Source organism: Salminus brasiliensis, chromosome 3 (assembly GCF_030463535.1).
Source record: "Salminus brasiliensis chromosome 3, fSalBra1.hap2, whole genome shotgun sequence".
NCBI lineage: Eukaryota > Metazoa > Chordata > Actinopteri > Characiformes > Bryconidae > Salminus > Salminus brasiliensis.
In genome coordinates this window covers 46827819-46845658 of record NC_132880.1, presented here as the reverse complement: position 1 = coordinate 46845658, position 17840 = coordinate 46827819, and the positions used below count along the sequence as shown (strand labels likewise).

General features: G+C 40.1%; 1 protein-coding gene across 1 annotated transcript in view; it reads left to right on the top strand.

Moving 5' to 3' along the window:
* The first annotated feature begins 2752 nt into the window (after nt 1-2752).
* Nucleotides 2753-17840, top strand: part of axin1 (axin 1) — a 48999-nt gene continuing 33911 nt past the window's right edge. The window contains exons 1-2 of the mRNA XM_072676394.1: nt 2753-2807; nt 16135-16332. The gene's annotated coding sequence lies outside the window, so the exon portion shown is untranslated. The remainder of the gene's footprint in view (nt 2808-16134; nt 16333-17840) is intronic.

Sequence of the window (17840 nt, the reverse complement as noted above, 5' to 3'; positions counted from 1 at the left end):
ATTCGTTTGTGACCACACGGAAAGATTCTGGAGAATCGTGCGTGATTAGACAACAGTGGAATAAGTATCAGAGTATTGGATTAACGTTGGTGTGATTGCCAAAAGCGTAGGTGTTTTCTTGATATTAACTGGAAACTGGAGACTCTTTCTGGCACACCCATGCCCCCTCAGGACAGTGCGTGCGATTTCCCCTGCTTTTAAGACACACCTTGGGTGTCATTTCACGTTGCAGTCTTGTCAGAATTTGATAACTTTGGTAGCTATCATTCTACCAGCTTAGGACGATCATCTATTCATTCATGTTTCCCAGCATCTAAGCAAGGTCTAAAGTTTCCCTTTAGTAAAAGTAAGGGTGAGAGGCATCTGCCTATCAGAGCTTTGTTGTTTTATCTTGTATGTGGTGATTCGCTGTCTTAAATATGATATCTGTATTATAAAAGTGAAAGGTGAGGAAGCTGCTAAAGGTTGCTGGTGAATCCAGTCACTGTATTTAACTTTGATTTTGTATTAATGAAGCTGCAATATTACAAAAAATTGATATTTCAGCAAACATTGCAGCACAGTTTTCCTTGTTGTACTTTTCTGTTGTTTGCTTGTATCCGCTGGTCTTCGTGGCTTTTTTAATGACTGGATAAAGATAAAGGACTAGTGGATAAATAACCAGGAAATCCTGTCTGCAGTACTCACTGATAACATGAGCTCTGTTTGCTCTGCCAGGGATGGTTGCATGATATTTATAGTCACTTATTAGCGTCATTATAGTCAGATGAAGAGGATCGCTTATCTTTTACAGTCATAGTAGGTGGCTGGGGACATTTACATTTTCTTTTTAAATGTATGTAACCATAAACTAATTTGTTTAATTATGTTTTAGGCACTTTCTTTTTATTGTAGAAACTCCAAATCCCATCAGAACAGATGCAGGTGAACATAAATCCAGTAAAAAGGAGAAACAAGAGCTTCTCATTCTTAAGAGAGTAGTGAGATCTTGTCGGTGAGCTAGTCTGAAGAACAGAGCTCGGTTCCTCCAGGTTTCTCCTGGACGCCCCCCAGTCCAGCCAGCACAACGTGAAGGATGTGTTCAACTCCATCAGCAGCAGCAGCAGCCGTAGCAGCAGCTCACCTGATTTACCATCATTAAGCCCTGATTTACCACCAAACCAGGTGTTGATCTGAGGAGAACTCTAAATAATACTAGACTCCATGAGAGAGGAGAACTTTGGAGATGTTCTAATGATGAACACAGTGATGGAGAACCACCACCACTTTCTGTAGGAGTGTTAATATTAGTGTTTATTCTTTATTAGAATAAATGTAGAGACCTACAGTATTTAACATTGCCTGTATGGTCTATTATTGAGAAAAGGAGCAGATCTGTAGTATAACCAGTATAACATCAGGTCTTCTAACTGAAGTATTTGTGACAGCTGGATCCAGTTTTGCTATAATGTATAATATAACATCAGAGTCCTGAACTGGGAAAGTTGTTTTACTTGTATTAAGCACTAAATTAGTTGTTAAATTTGATAACAGTTAGATTTTATTATTTATATTTAACAGTTGTTACTCACCAAATTGCTTAAATGAACTAATCCCTAAATCCCTAAAAAAAATCCCCTATTTAACCTGCCTGTTGGGTTTTTACCATGCACCTTCTCTGTTTGCTAGTAAAGGATGACCCCCCTCCCCCTAAAAACCCCAAGATCCTAACAGATGAGCCCTTACTCTGGTGTGCTGTGGGGCCGCTGGGACTACAGGCCAGCTGCTATTTTATCCCGTGACTTTCTTTTTTCAGTAGTCGCACTGCTGTTTTTGTACGTGCGGCGTGCAGAGATCCCAACCGCCTCTTCGGTAGCGCTCCATTGCCAGCCCGACGCGGTCCTAAATGCAGCGGGACAAGGGGGTCCTGCGAACGAGACAAAGTGTGGACGGCGAATTTGCTTCAAGTGCGGCGTTGTCTACGCAAATGCGAGTGGCAGGCAACACCAAGGATGTTTTGAATGGAAAATCGGGCATTGTGGGAAGAGTTTGCTGCCTCTGACCCTGGCTGCTACCAGACAGGCAAGTGTGAAATCTGTATGAAAGGTAAGCAGCTGATAACATTACCCAACAAAGGCAATATCATCTTTCCCCCCTCTCCATGTTCCTCTTTCCACCATTCTCATCCGTCTCCGCCGATCTTCTTACCGCGCGCTCTCTGTCCGTGTTCGCCGTGCAGTCTTACTTTCTTGTTTTCTAGGAGTTTTCTATTTCTTTTTGAATTGAAATGCACCCGGACATCAAATAACACATGGATTTCAGCATCCCGTAAACAGTGTCATGAAAAGACCGGTGTTCTCTACCAGTGTGCTTCCCCCCCTTATTTTTTTCCCCTTCCATCCCGCTCAGGATGGACTGCACTGGGCAGTGCTCAGCTGTCCTTTCATTTTCAAAGCTTGTTTGATTTTCGTAATCGTCGCCCCCCCCGAGCCTCATCTCAGCTCGTCTGGCGCTGTGATCAGATCCAGCTCTATGTCTAATGTTTACCTAGCAATTAGGAGCAAATCACTTGTGCCTGTGGGGTCTGTTGCCATAGTTACAATAGGGTTTCGAGGTCTATCATCTGGTCCTGGCGTCCACCAATCAGCTCGCAGAGCTGAAGCTGCAACATAAAGTAAAGATGCACATCTTTCAGCAACACGGTAGTAAGGAACAGAAACAGAACCATGAGTATTAGAAAGTACTCCAGGGTGGCAAGTAGACGACTGCGCCCAGTCATGGCGGACCACGGAAATCACAGCGGAGGAGACACCCAGCAGGAGAGGCAGGTGAGAGCATCATCCATTTTGAGACTTAGCATAGACTACTCCATGAAACAAGAGACAGGGACCGGGCTAACAAGATTAGCATTAAGCGCCAACAACAATAAAAAAGACAAAAAGAAAGAAACGGTAGATAATTTTGGTTTGGACAGACGGACGGCGACCACAGGAAAGAACGGACGCGGGAAGAAAGAAGAAAAAAGAATTAAGCGTGGCTGTACTTTCCGAAATTATTGTCAAAGGCAGCTCAGATCAATTTCTTTTTTGGCAAACCGCGATCAAAGAACTCCAGCCGGGCTCTTGTTCGGGTTCTGATACATTTTTCCTCCCTAATTTGGGAGCGCGAGGACCCGCTGAGGAAAACTTCATTTGATCGGTCCGGCTACGTCTAGGTTCGAGCCTTTTGTGTTCGCCTATGTGCGTGGCTGTATGTGTATAAAATTGGCCTAGATTAATCGTAGCACTCTAAATCTCATTACTTGGAACATCTGAGAGAACGCCATCTTCAAACGCACTCTTTGGAGGGGGGGGGGAGAGGGTTTGGGGGTGGGGGCTCTAAAATCGGGCCTTCATCAGATCAAAGGCCTCAGATCCAGGATGAATTTTTGTTTTCGCTGGATATGTTTTGGAGAGAGCGGAGTGTGCTCGGAGAATAAGCGGCGTGGCGAAGCGTAGCAGCCAGAGCTCCATGTTCACGCTTGCCCCCCTGTCGAGCGGCCCAGGAGCCTGTCGATACGGCGATATGATGTCAGTAAGAAAAGAAGAACCCCCCAATAACGGTCTGAGAAGAAGGAGGTGGGGGGGGCCGTGTTTGAAAGCACTAGAAGAGAAGGGACGATGGAGGGGAGAGGACCATCACCACCAGCTGAACCCAGACGAGATTAAAGATGGCGGCTGGGCATGCCGCAGACTGCGTAACGCAGGACTCAATCTGTTGCGAGACAATTGGACTAAGTCTTCACTTCAGCACAGCAGAAAGTGCCGCACGCTGAGGTGACCCCACATGGAGATGGTAGGTGCGCCGTTCGTGTATGGTTTTAGCACCAAGTGTAATGGCGGCAGATACTCCTCCCTCTAAACATCTACATTGTTTTTGTCGCTCTCTCCCCCCTCCTTTCCCTTTTTTTTATTTACGGCTAACGCGTTTGTCTCATCGTGCAGACCTGCTTCCGTTATGGCCCTCTTGCTTTGAAAGCCAGCGCTTCGGTTGTTTCGACTGCTCTGTAAAAACGATACCAGCTCAAAGTAGAAATAATGAAAAGCTTTCGTGTGTTTTCCCTTTCTCTCTCTCTCTCTCTCTCTCTCTCTTTCTCTCTGTGTTTGTCCAACTTAGCACAGTCTACATAATACCAGTCTTTCGCCCATTGATCCACGGCTAGCTACATCGCTACGTCATAATCGCTTAGATTCTGCCTCTTTAAAAGAAACAAAACAAAATCGAGCGCAAAATGCATTTCGTCTTCGCTTTCTTCCTCTTCTTCATGCATATGGCAACCTTAATCACAAGCTTCAGCGTTAAGTAAACTCCAGGCGGCAAATCATTTAATCCTCTGTGCCTAATCCACTCCTAGGATTGTTAGGCACGATATATTCAGCTATGACAAAAGATATCAGCAGGACTCCAGAATACATTTTGACAGGCTTTGGGTTCCTCCTCCTCTCCCCAGACTCTCCAGCACTTAAAAGAGCAGCTTATCAATACACCAAAGGCGCCCTCTCTTTATGATGTCCCAATCATTCAAAATAGCTCCACTATTCTTGACCGGCTTGATCGGCCTTTCCCTCACTTTCAAAGAGCTCCCCCCAACAGTCATCTTAAAGTTTTCGATTCTATTCTTATCTGTCGTTTCCTTTTGTATCTCAGAAATCAGAGTTTTCTTCTTTTTTTGATTACAGCTTTGCAACTTTAACAGTTATTTATTTATTTATTTATTTATTTTTTGCTGCCAAACCATTAATTGGACCTTTAATTGACTTTGACTTGTTTGAGGGAATCTGATTAACTTTCTGTGTGCATCAAAAGTACTGCGCTCAGTTTTAACATCTAAATGGGCTTTTGTCAACTGATCAGGCCCCTCAAAAGATAAGCCCATTTCAAGCACAGCCTACAAGGAGGCCTAAATCTGCACTGGCAGCTGTAACAAAAACCAACACAGAAGAATCCTGAGGGTCCGGTGTGTTGTTCTCCTGTCAAGAGGACTTTTATCATGACATCAGTATAAATTCTTCACTTTTTTTTTTTTGGTAACTTTTTAGATTTAAGGCTTCTTTTAAGTTTTTATATCTGATGAAGACGTAAAAATAAAAGTAAAAAAAAATAAAAAAAGAAACCAAAGGATGAAAGTAGCACCGTCCGCCAATGTGTCCAGTTGTTTCCATATTCTGGAACAATCTATTATTTATAATTTGCAAGTAGGACTAGGTGGCTTGTCTTTTTGTTCATGCACAGATCAGCACAGCTTCACCATTTTCAGTTCTCATCGGTCAGTGGATCCTTTTTTTTTTTAAAGAGTTTAAGGTTAAAGACTATATTCCAAACGTCCGTCTGTTTAAGCCTGAGATCAGTTGATACAAACTCCACTAAGTAAGAACTGACAGAATCTTCAGAATATCCAACTCCATCAGCTTTCCAAAGGTATTCTGATCAGATGTAGAAAACTTGAGTGCTGGTTTTGTCCTCCTTATCTGACACCACCTGTTGCTGAAACGGCTCCTAAATGAATGCTTGTACAGTTCGCCTGAATCCTGCTGACGAACGGGGAGCTCTCCCCGGGTCACTGTGATTAGGGGCCAAAAGAACACCTGCAGGCCCCAGTCCTTTTCTTCAGAATCTCATTCAGCGAACATGGCTGTCATCGCCTTTTTTATTGAAAGCTTGAGCTGCATATTAGTCTGTCACAGCTCCTGAAATGGTTTAGCCTTAGCCAGTGCACACAAGAACCAATGACATGCGGTGGAGGGATTGGAATGTCCTTTGTCTTCTTTCTTTTCTTTACAGTCGGCCGTCCTGTATGCCACTTTAGCAACTTCAGCCACAGCCTTAGTAGCCATGAAATTGCTGCATGCTGATGAATTTGATGAGACACAGGAGTATATATGGATGTTTAAATATGAGAAACGACAACAATAAATGTAAACAAGCAATGTAAACAAAAAACAAGTAATTACAAAAAGCTAAATCCAACTAAATTGAGAGGGTATAAGGGGTTGTGCTTTGGGCAGATGTGAGATTATACAATATAGGGAAGAATAAGGTCTGTTTTCAAATGTATTTGACTACTTTTACATCTAGTACGATAATCTACTGGTAGCCAAGACCATTTAGAACCGACCTGAACAGGCCAGGATGTTGCTGGTTGCGGGTGGATGTATTTGTTTGAAAGACAACAAATGTAATGCAATCATTTTTGCCAGTCCGAGGCAGCGGAGATGAGGACCTTACTGCTCTTGGAGAAACCAAGCTCATTTGGGCTGATCTTTAAACTTTCTAAGGGATACATTCCTCTGCTAATGTCCCCTTATCCTACTTTTATTGTGTATTACTGTGTATATTTATATCCTTATTTCCTTTTTGTCTTTTTATGAACCTCTTGTTTTATACACGTCTTTGTTTTGCTCTTTTACTTCTACTTTTCGTGAAATAAAAGGACACCTTTAACCCCTCAAAAAAGCCTGTGGTCCGCCAGTGGGCCGAAAGTGTTATTACAAACTTCTATTAGCAGAGAATAGCCCCACCAGTTTGTACAGAAGTCCCTGTAGTTAGTGTGTAATAAGCCTTGAAGTGTATGTGTGTGTGTGTGTGTATATATATATATATATATATATATATATATATATATATATATATATATATAATGTTTACAGTCAAGCCGGAAAGTCTGCACACCTTTCACCCTTCTCTATTCTTATTCTACAATAGATTCAATTCATGTTGTGCCATAAACATCTACAACCACCTACACACAATTGATTGTATGAATTTAATTGTACTGAAAAAATGTAGTTATTTAGGGGTTACATATCTGTACACACCCTTAGCTTAATACTTGCTTGATGCACCTTGCTTTGGCAGCAATTACAGCTTTAAGGCATCTTTGGAGAAGCTACAAGCTTGGCACATGTTTCTGGACATTTTTCCCCGTTTCTCTTAGCATATCCTTGCCAGCTCGGTCAGGTTGGATGGGGAGCGTCGGTACACAGCCATTTCCAGCTCCTTCTACAGATGTTCAATTGGATTCAGGTCTGGGCTCTGGCTGGGACACTCAAGGACATTCACAGACGTTCTCTGAAGCCACTCCTTTGTTGTCTTGGCTGTGTGCTTCGGGTCGTTGTCATGTTGGAAGGTAAACCTTCGCCCCAGTCTGAGGTCCAATGTGGAGCAGGTTTTCTTCAAGGATATCAGCGTACTTAGCATCTTTCCCTCTATCAGGACTAGGCGCCCCGGTCCCGCTGCTGACAAACATCCCCACATCATGATGCTGCCATTGTCATGCTTCACTGTAGAGATGGCGTTAGCCAGGTGATGAGCGATTCCTGGTTTCTTCCAGACTTGACACTTGGTATTCAAGTCAAAAAGTCCCATGGTTTGAGAGTCCTCTAGGTGTTTTTTGGCAAACTCCAAGCGGGCTGGCTACCGTCTGGCCACGGTACCATGAAGGCGTGATTTGTGGAGTGGATCGTCTTAAAGATTCTTCCATCGTCCATCACAAGGATATGCTGAAGCTCTGTCAGAGTGACCCTCTGAGTCCTGCTCACCTCCATGGCCAAAGACTGTATTCCCCACCGATTGCTCAGTTTGGCCAGGCAGACAAGTCTAGGAAGATTCTTGGTGTTTCCCGACTTCTTCCATTTACGAATGATGGTGTCCACAGTTCTCTTTGGGACCTGTGAAGGTGCGGCAATTTTTCTGTAACAGATCTATGCCAGATCTATGCCTTGATACATTCATGTTTCTGAGGTCTGCAGATAATACCTTTGACCTCAAGGCTTGGAGTTGCTCTGACAAGCACCTGTGAACTGTGGGACCTTATATAGGCAGGTGTTTGCAGGCCTCAATCTGGTGAATTTACACAGATGGACTCCAATTTAGATGTAGAAACATCTCATGGAAACAAATGACACATTTTTGGGGTATATATATATTTTTCTTTTGTTTTGTACTACTTATTTACCCCTTATATGTTAATCCTCTGTGGTTTCACCTTAGGGGTCTTGGTGGCATCATTCTTATCTGCCCCTGTTCTTGGTACTGTCAGAACTGAACCAATGGGCTGGTCACAGACAATAGGAGTCACAAAAGGCTCAGGTGGGCCTATGTAAGGCCAGCTTACCTGCAAAACCATTGAATGGACCTTTTGATGGACTTTGACTTGTTTGAGGGAATCTGATGAACTTTCCCCCTTCCAATACAATAATTACTGGCACCTCAGATCATTCACAAACAAATTGATGAGGTCAGGAAATTGTACTACTATCTTCATTAAATCAGATCAAATTTATTTGTATAGCTTTTTGCAACTGTTGTTGTCACAATGCAGCTTTACATAATCAGTAAAAGTAACAACATAAAAAGACATGAAAAATATAAGACCCCCAGTGAGCAGCCAAAGACCACTGTAGCAAGGAAAAACTCCCTCAGAGCTGAAGGAAGAAACCTTGAGAGGAACCAAGACTCACAAGGGGGACCAGACCCGTCCTCCTCTGATCAGAACTATTTATAAATTATTGATAAACGTTACCAAACCACCGTATAAGACTGTTCTACTGCTCAGGTGTGCAACATATTCATAATCATAATAAATTAATCATGGTGTAGAATAACTAAATATAGTCATGGCAGTGATGGTCAGAGTAATGATGGGTAATAGTGGTGATATTAATAGTGGCAGATAGTTAAGAGTCCATTTAGGTTTGAATATGGTCATTAGACAGGTAGCAGTGGATGAGGTCAGGAAATTGCAGGTTGCAGGTGCCACTGTAGTGATGTTTTTATTTATGATTAGAGCTTCACTGTTCTCAGAGAAGCCCACCTCATTTGGGCTGAAGGGGGTGCTTTAATTCAGTCCCTCGGATGTTAATCCTCCGTGGTTTCACTGCAGGGGGCTCGGTGGCAGCATTCTTATCTGCCCTTGCTCTTGGTACTGGCAAAACTGAACCAATGGGCTTGTCACAGACAATGGGAGACATGAGAGGCTCTGGTGGGCCTGTGTAAGGCCAGCTTATCATACTTACCATGTGTGCAGTAGAAGAGAGAAGCGTGAAAGAGTACATTTTGGAAAAATCAGTCGATTCAGAAATAAACATGGATGCAGCTCCAGCCCAAATCAGTCAGTGCTTCCAATGGCTTTAAGTCCAAATGCCTAGTCTAATGGTCCATTCTTAAACCTGTCATGTTTACTCTGAGATTAGCATGTTTACATCTTAATTGTTTTTCTGCTTAAAGCTCCACGCTCTGTTTCCAATTCCAGCTATGCCAAGCACTGTCTGCAAGTGACTGCTTTTCTCGTTTTAAGTGGAGGGGAAAGTGACAGCCAATTGTGCAGCTGTGGGATTGAGTGTCAGAATCGCTAAATGCAGAAGATTTGCCTCCATGTGTATGAGCTGAGTTGCTCAATGGAGCTGTGGCTGCTAGTTTGAAAGGGCTCAGTGGGAGGCTTTATATTCAGCATTTACTCTTACAGGTTGGTGGTTCCGGTGTGGGTACTGAAGGTACTGCCCAAGGAATGTCGGTGACTAGCTTTGTGTAAACGTAAATAAAGGTAGAAGTTTCATGCATATCGTCAGTGTCCGATTTATTTGTGACCCTATTTAAAAACACCAGCGTCCCTTTATATTGTCTCACAATTTGATGAAGAACAGACCAATAGAATGGTACTAAAATACTTCAATACTAAATGAATTCAATTCAGTAAGCTTTAGTGGAATTGCATCTCTTTACATTGACTTAAATTACAGTTTTTTCTACCTAACATCAACAAAATACAAGACAAATGCCATTATTTAATTACCCTGTCAGCTTGTATTCATAGAAAACGAGTATGAAGTACTACTATCTTCATTAAATCAAATTGAAATTATTTGTATAGCGCTTTTTACAACTGGTGTTGTCAGAAAGCAGCTTTACACAATCAGTAATTAGTAAAAAAGACAAAAAATCAACAACATAAGAAGACATGAAAACTTAAGACCCCCAGTGAGCAGCCAAAGACCACAGTGGCAAGGAGAAACTCCCTCAGAGCTGGAGGAAGAACCTTGGGAGGAACCAAGACTCGACCCATCCTCCTCTTATCAGAACTATTATATATAACTTTTATCAATAATATAATAATAACTATCAGGTGCACATATTCATAATCATAATATAATAATCATGGTGTAGTAGAACTGAATATAGTCATGGCAGTGATGGTCAGAGTAATGATGGGTAATAGTGGCAATATTTATAGTGGCAGATAGTTAGGAGGCCATTTAGGTTTGAACATGGTCATTAGGCAGGTAGCAGTGGTAGGAGGGTGTGCAACTGGTCTGGCATGGGTGGTGAGGGAGCCTGATGAGCCACAGAAAAAATGTCATATATGTATTTTGCCATTTCTTTTACTTTTTAACATAACTGGAATCTGCCGTTGTTTTTCAAGAAGAAATAGAAATGCTCCAAAATGACTTCTTTTATTTGTTACATTGACTTCCATTAAAAGTTAAGAAGGTTTTTTCTTTCTCCTGTAAATCTGCCTTTTTTAGAGAAAGGTTTTGTGTAACAGTGACGATATAACGCTTGGGCAGGTGTTTAAAAGCTTAAGCACAATACGATTATGATATCTGAAAGCGCAGCTGAATGACAGGAAGTTATTTTCAGCATAATTAATGGTCTTTGGACCTTACCATCAAGATGTCTTGGTGATTCACTGGGTTTTTGGTGAATCAGCAGGCCTACGTTGACTGCAGAAGTAAGCTCAGATGTTCAAGTTGATAGCAAGTTACACAACTCACAAGAGAGGAGGCAAATAGGGCAGAAAATCATTCCATGCTTTGTTTTCGAGACTGTTAGGTACTGTTGAGTATTATTTCTGGTGCTAAGAAATGAGATACACAGACTGTAAAGAAATTTACATTGGTGTATATTAAAAGTAAATAAGTAACAGAGTAAACAGAGAACATGAGGCCTAGTTTCCTGTTCGGTTAACCTACTACTAGCCTACTAGTGACCATTTTTTTTTACAGATTTTTTGCAAATGAAATGAAACATACCATATATCATAATCAGTCTTCTGCTAAATGTTTCATGTTCATGTCTCAAAGAGAAGTGGATCACCCTACACTTTTTTCTGTACTTTGGTGAAAAACTAGACATTAATGTCTCTCTTGGAGTTGATGGCTGTTGGACAAACCATCTTTTAACCTTTGAATATATTAAATCAGTCATTTCCTATTCGCATGGTCATTATAATTAAGCCCAGCAAAAAAGAATAAATGGTTAAGAATATTTTCCTCTGTGTTTTTAAACTTCACAACGGGTCCATTTCACCTGTAACATATGATGAGGGTTAAACCATTAGCCCACCATCCAGCATTCTGGGATTTTGTGTAGGAGTCAGAGCTGCCATTTCTGATTATATCACTTATATTCTAATAATCTCACTTACTACAAATTATGATGGTAAATTAAGTATTCAGAGTTAAAAAGGCCCGAAAAATAGAAACGGACCTAAGGAAAGAAAAAAGATAAACTAGAAATTTTGTAAACAGATTTAAAAGTGAAAAACTCTTGAGCTCTGTTCTATACTCTAAGAGAGGCCAGAAGGAGAATTTGAAATATGGATTATTATCGGGTGAATTGGCGACAAATCATGTATGTATTAAATGTATTTAATAATTTATAAAAATGTAAAAATATTTTATATATATATATACGAATTTTCTTTGTTTTTGTTTGTTATGTTGTTGAATCTGGCTACATATTCCATTCTGGACGTTTCCAAAGCCCCAAAACCAGTGTGAAAAAATGTCTATTTCAGTTTCACCCCTGGCAGAAATCTTGCTTGATCTGCAATTTCTGAAAGCAAAGTGGATCGTGTGGATTTTGATGGTAAATCGAGTTTTTAGACTTTAAAAAGGCAAAATAAAAATGCACTGAGGAAAAAAGATGGACTAGAAAGTGTTCGAGCAAAGACAAAAACACAAAAACAATAAGGGGCAAAGGAATACCAATGGGGCTTGGCTCTGTTTAATACCCTGAAGGACATACAGATAAATATGTACATATGTATACATATATATATATATACACACACACAGACACGCACTATTTCATCTGTGTATATATATTTGTATTTTTATTCTTTTGCTTATATTTCAATATTTTCATATTTTTATATTTTATTTTTTAACTTAAATGTAACTTATTCTATTTTTATTTTTTTATTTTATTTTTCTTTTGCACTTTACTTCATTAAGTTAAGGTTTAGTTAAGTTTAAATGTAGATCTTTATTGTATAGCTTTGATGTGGGCAGACTGTCATAAAAGCATTTCACTGCAAGTTATACTGTGTATGACTATGTATGTGACAAATAAAATTTGATTTGATTTTTTATTTGATTTGAATTTAAAATATGGATTATTATCAGGTGAATTTCCCGCTATTTAAGACGATTCATCAATCAAAAGCATTTTTTAAATAATTGTAATCTTCCTAAATAATCAAATTGTTTGTTTGTTTGTTAGTTTGTTCACATAAAAGCTAACCTACTTGCTTCACATTCTGTTCTGGACTTTTCCAAAGAGCTCTAAAACCGATGTGAAAAAAATGTGCTTCCTGGCAGAAATCCTGCTTGAACTGCAGTTTCCGCGAGTGGATCACATGATGATGCTCTTGCAATGTTCTTAATTACATTGTAATTGAGGGGCTGACATCATGGGTGATTATATTTATGGGCCTGCTATCATGCTATGCGTCACGTACCGTGGCAGTCCTGCTCTGAGTTTATGGAGCCGGCTGTCCTTGAAACTGAAAATTACTCTTGCTGATAAAGACACACCATAGTGGCTTAGCTTCCTCATTAGACAGACACCAATACGCTTAATTGTAATTTATTATTATTATGTGTGGAAAAATGTCTTATTATAAACATATCTTTCTGTTTCTCTTACTTTTCGCTGTATATCTGTATTACTAAATTTAGCTTAGTCGCTTCTATTGATATTGTTATATATGCCTTGTCACTTTCTGCAGGGTGTTAGGGTATGTGCTCTGTATTGGCCTTGGTAGTGGTCAGAGCAGGTGGAAAATATCTCTGATTTGCTTACTAAGCCTACCTAGGGTAGATAGGATGACACAGGGTAACGTACAGTACCAATATAAATCCCCCGTCCCGCAGCCCCTCTCAAGCCTATCAGCTGCCCTATAAAGGCACAGGTACTCAGGCTGAAATTGCACCTGTCAACTCATTTGTCTAAAAGTCACAAGGCCACTCAACAGGTAGCTGAGTGGCAGCTGTAGCTGCCCGTCACAACCTCTGTCGAACCTCGCAGGAAGTTTGCCCGGCACAGCTGTCGAATATTTCCAATCGTTACTTCTGAGACGACGACTCTTCAGTGCACCGCGTGGGTTGAGCACTCTTGAAATGCTACCACGAAGCCAACCCTGGGATATTGTAAAACCAAATGACTTTCAAAGGGCATTATTCTTGCTCAGCTACTGCCCAAAACAGCCCTTTGTGAGCGTTCCAGTGTTAAAGATTAATTTGGTTTTGAGCAATTACCAAATACTTTCCCAATCTGTATGATCTCGCCAAAGCATTGACTTTGTTCCAAACACCTCGATTTTCTGCTCTTTTCCCCTTGATTGTTTCCAAGTGCTTGCTCCGAGTCCATGCGCTGAGTTAGTATGCACTCATGGCCATGTGTTGGCTCGCAGTGGGGGGCCCAGTGATCAAAGCCAGGCCTCAGGAAGGGCAAGGATAGGGTTGAGTTTGCAGCTGCTGATGCCATCTGATTTGAATGCTGGCCGAGTAGACCTTATGGTATTCAGGGGGCCATATATGGAATGCCCTTTACTCTGTGGAGGGTGTTTAGACTCTGCAAACTACTCAAAATTTAGCAGAGTTGCTCACTTTTCACTTACTGCGATAAACCTTAACATATTTGATGTTAAACAGTAACATTATGCAGATTAGGTCAATAATTATGCATAAACATTATTATTATAAGTTCATAATATACTGTATTTATTGGAAAATTACAAGTATGCCATATACTCACATATAAAATCTGTTGGGTTTCATCTACTAGCTAAATAAACTGTTCAGGTGACCCTTGTACTGGAGCTATTAGGCTAATGTAGCTACCAATTATTAGTATTCCCCACTAATACTTTGTCGTAAATCATCACAGTCTTTACAAAAACCTCATCAGGTTGCAGAGTAATCGCTAATAAACTTGCTGTTTATATCAATGGACAAAGTTACAGACACAATTTAAGCTTCTAGGTGTGTCTCACACTGTTTTAGCTGTGCAATTTAATGGCTTATGGCCATTTTAATGGTCATATATACAGTATGTCATCCATATAAGGTCCGATTTGTCTCCAAACTATAGCTTTAATTTTTGTTTATCAGTTTTTTTCTCTTTTTTGGGTTATTTTTGTTGTGTCAGTTAACCCACCCATTTGCCCGGAAAAACTATTGCTTCAAGGCTTTCTGCATTTTTTGAAATGGAAAGTAATCTTGGTAGAGGAGAGCACTGATAATCTTGCTGATGCACTTGGCCTGGATTTGTGCAGGCGAGGCGATGGCTAATGTGTTTTTTGTGGATTTAAAAACCTATAGATTTTCTTTAAGGACTTTCTCTAAAAACATGATGATGCATTCTTCAATTATAGACAATTTCCTCTGATATTTGATATTTGCACCTTTAGTCTACTGCTAAGCAGACTGACAGTAAATGGGCTTGAAAGGTCTTGATAAACTGGAAACCACTGAGGCAGTTTTACTGTCAGCTCAGGTGCTTGGTAAGCCCTTCCTCCTCTGTTCCACCCCTGGACATTAACAGCTGCTCTTCTTTTGGTCATAATATTGTAAATTCCAGCTGATATGATTCAGATAGTCCAATCAGAGACAGCAATGAGTCAAGGGTTCGGAAAAATGACAGGCCTATACTACACTGGACAGCATTCTTCCAGTTGGGCATGTCTGTGTATGAGATTCCGGCTTCTGGAGAGCCCTGGTACCTCTGCTTCAGCCCTGATTAACTGTTGAAACACCTGTTGTTCACTGACTTTATTTCCCTGTATTAAAACTGGGAGCCAGTTACGGGAAATTGCAATTATGATACCACTATATCAATAATATAACTATAAATCCATAATAACAATATTATAGCACCATATTTATGATATCACTAAATATAATGTCACTAGAAATACTTTTGAGGTGACTTACCAACTTATGGGGGTATAAATCTGAGCATCTCAATTTCACCACAGTTTCATTATTTTGGTACAATTAAGAATTATTTTTAAAGAAAACACAAATTTAACTCAAACTTGCTTTTAGATGCTTTTACATTGAAATATTTGTACATTTAAAAATAGTTTGATAATTTTATTGTAACTAAATATATATGCATTTCATTAAATATGCTTGGTTTGACTAAATTTGCTAATTAAATGATTTGCTATTTACTGAGGTGAATTCTGACCAAAAAACACAGTAATTACAGCAAACTTTAATACAAATTACATTTTAGATATAGTTAGAAATAGTTTTATTATATTTATTTTATTAAAACATTCAATTTTCACCAAATAGTTTTATAAATACTTTTATACATGCTTTATTACAGTGATCGCTAAATTGTAGCTGGGGATTTTCTACATTATGATTGTGATGCCATTGATGATTGTAATTTCACTGTTAATTTTGCCTTCAAGTTCACATTATAGAGGTGGGACCCACTTTTTAAATGGATTAAGAAGCTTTTACCTCGGAAAACTGTCAGAAATCTTCAAGATTGTTATAAAATTCTGTTGGGGGGAGGTCTAAAGAGTGCCCTGTAAAACCTACAAGGGCTATGTAGGCAAACTCTAAAATCACTGTTACTTCCATTCAATGAAATAAAACATATTCGGCAGGACAAAATGTTCAGTACCTTGGATTTGTGGACAAGGTTTAAGATTAGACTTGGATAAAACAACAACGTTAGTGGTATTTCATAAAGAAAAGCCCTATTTTATCCAGGCTTGGTTTTAATCTAGGTCTGGGAAAGCAGCCCCTAATGTATTAAACATGATTTCTGATTCCTTCCAGACATTAAAGCATTTTCATACTGTTTTCTTTGCAGATACGAATGGATACAATACACAAGCAGAAATGGGAAGATTCACTGCGGACAATCAAGCCTTTAACTCTGGGAAAGCAGAGGATGCAGTCTTCACTGGCACATGATCTCATTAATGGTCTGGAGATGGTATCTGCTGCTAGTGGATGGCCAGTTGGGGGGTGCCTGCCAACGCAAGACAGAAACATCAACTTCCCCCAGGTGCGGCTGTTTAAATTAAAATCTTAATGATGGAGTTTTTGGAGCTGGCTGTTTAATATGATGTAGGAGCAGCTTTGATATCATCAGATTCCTCTTTCTGGCTGTTGGTAGTTTTGGTATGTTAGGAAAGTTCTACAGTGTTCTCGGTGAAGTATCACAGTAAGGTAAAATGTGAAAGTGATGACGGTAAATTGACTTGTGACAAAAAATAAGTTTGCGCAAGCTGAATTATTGATGAGCATGAACTGTGATGTGGATAAAGCCATTATTTTAACTGCATCACCTCCAGAATGAAGATGCACAAGAGAAACATTGGAAAAAATATGATTTTTAGATATTCTGAGTTTTCCAAGTTGAAGCAGTGTGATGTAAGCAGAAATGTGCAAGGTTTCTGGCATACCAGGCTGTTTTCTGGCTACCGGAAGAGCCGACAGCTAAAGCAATTTGACTCGGGAAGGCGAAACGACTGTTGGAATGTCTTGTTTAGGAGCTTAGGAGTGTTTTTTGGGTTTGCATCCAGCTGAATTTCGCTGAAAACCCTTGCTCTCCCAGAAAAAAAGGAGTTGATTCCATTTTGGTGTTGGTGGAGTGCATTCGGATGATAGCTAATGCCCGGAAATTGAGACTAATCAATAAGAACTGTTCCACGCGTGGTATAGCTAATCTAATAAAGTCAAAAACTGAAGGAATGACAACCTACGTTGCATGGATCTTTGATCTCTTCAGTAGAAAGGCGTAAGATTACTTGATTGATTGATTATATCCAGGTGTTGAGTCATATCTTCTATGGGTTCAGAGCATGCTGAGAAACCCTGAACGTTTCAGTGGTCTGGTCTGATCCTGTTCAACACTAGGACCTGGGGACCTTTAGTCTTGGGCATATGGGTCATATTAAAAAGGTGGGGGCTTGCTTTTAAAATGGATCAATAATCGTTTAGCTAGATCTTAAAGATGAAGGCCAGAAGGCCTATCTGCTGAGGATTACGTGACCTGATGACCTCTAGCTCTAGTGATGAAGCAAACATCTACTGCTCATATATGAGGAGGTATAACTATACATATTAAACGTAGAATTAATTTTACTCGTTTTATTGAACATAACAATTAATCCGTCCACTCATTATCCTAAAAAGGTGGGGGTTGCCTGAAGGCCTACTTTCTTAGGGTTACGTGACCTCATGACCTCTTCCTCCACCTCTAGTGACGAAGCAAACATCTACTGCTCATATATCAGGCGGTATAACTATACATATTAAACGTAGAATTAATTTTACTCGTTTTATTGAACATAACAATTAATCCGTCCACTCATTATCCTAAAAAGGTGGGGGTTGCCTGAAGGCCTACTTTCTTAGGGTTACGTGACCTCATGACCTCTACCTCCACCTCTAGTGATGAAGCAAACATCTACTGCTCATATATCAGGCGGTATAACTATACATATTGAACATAACCATGAATCCTTCCTCTCATTATCCTAAATCAAGTGTTTATACGTGGTCATGGCC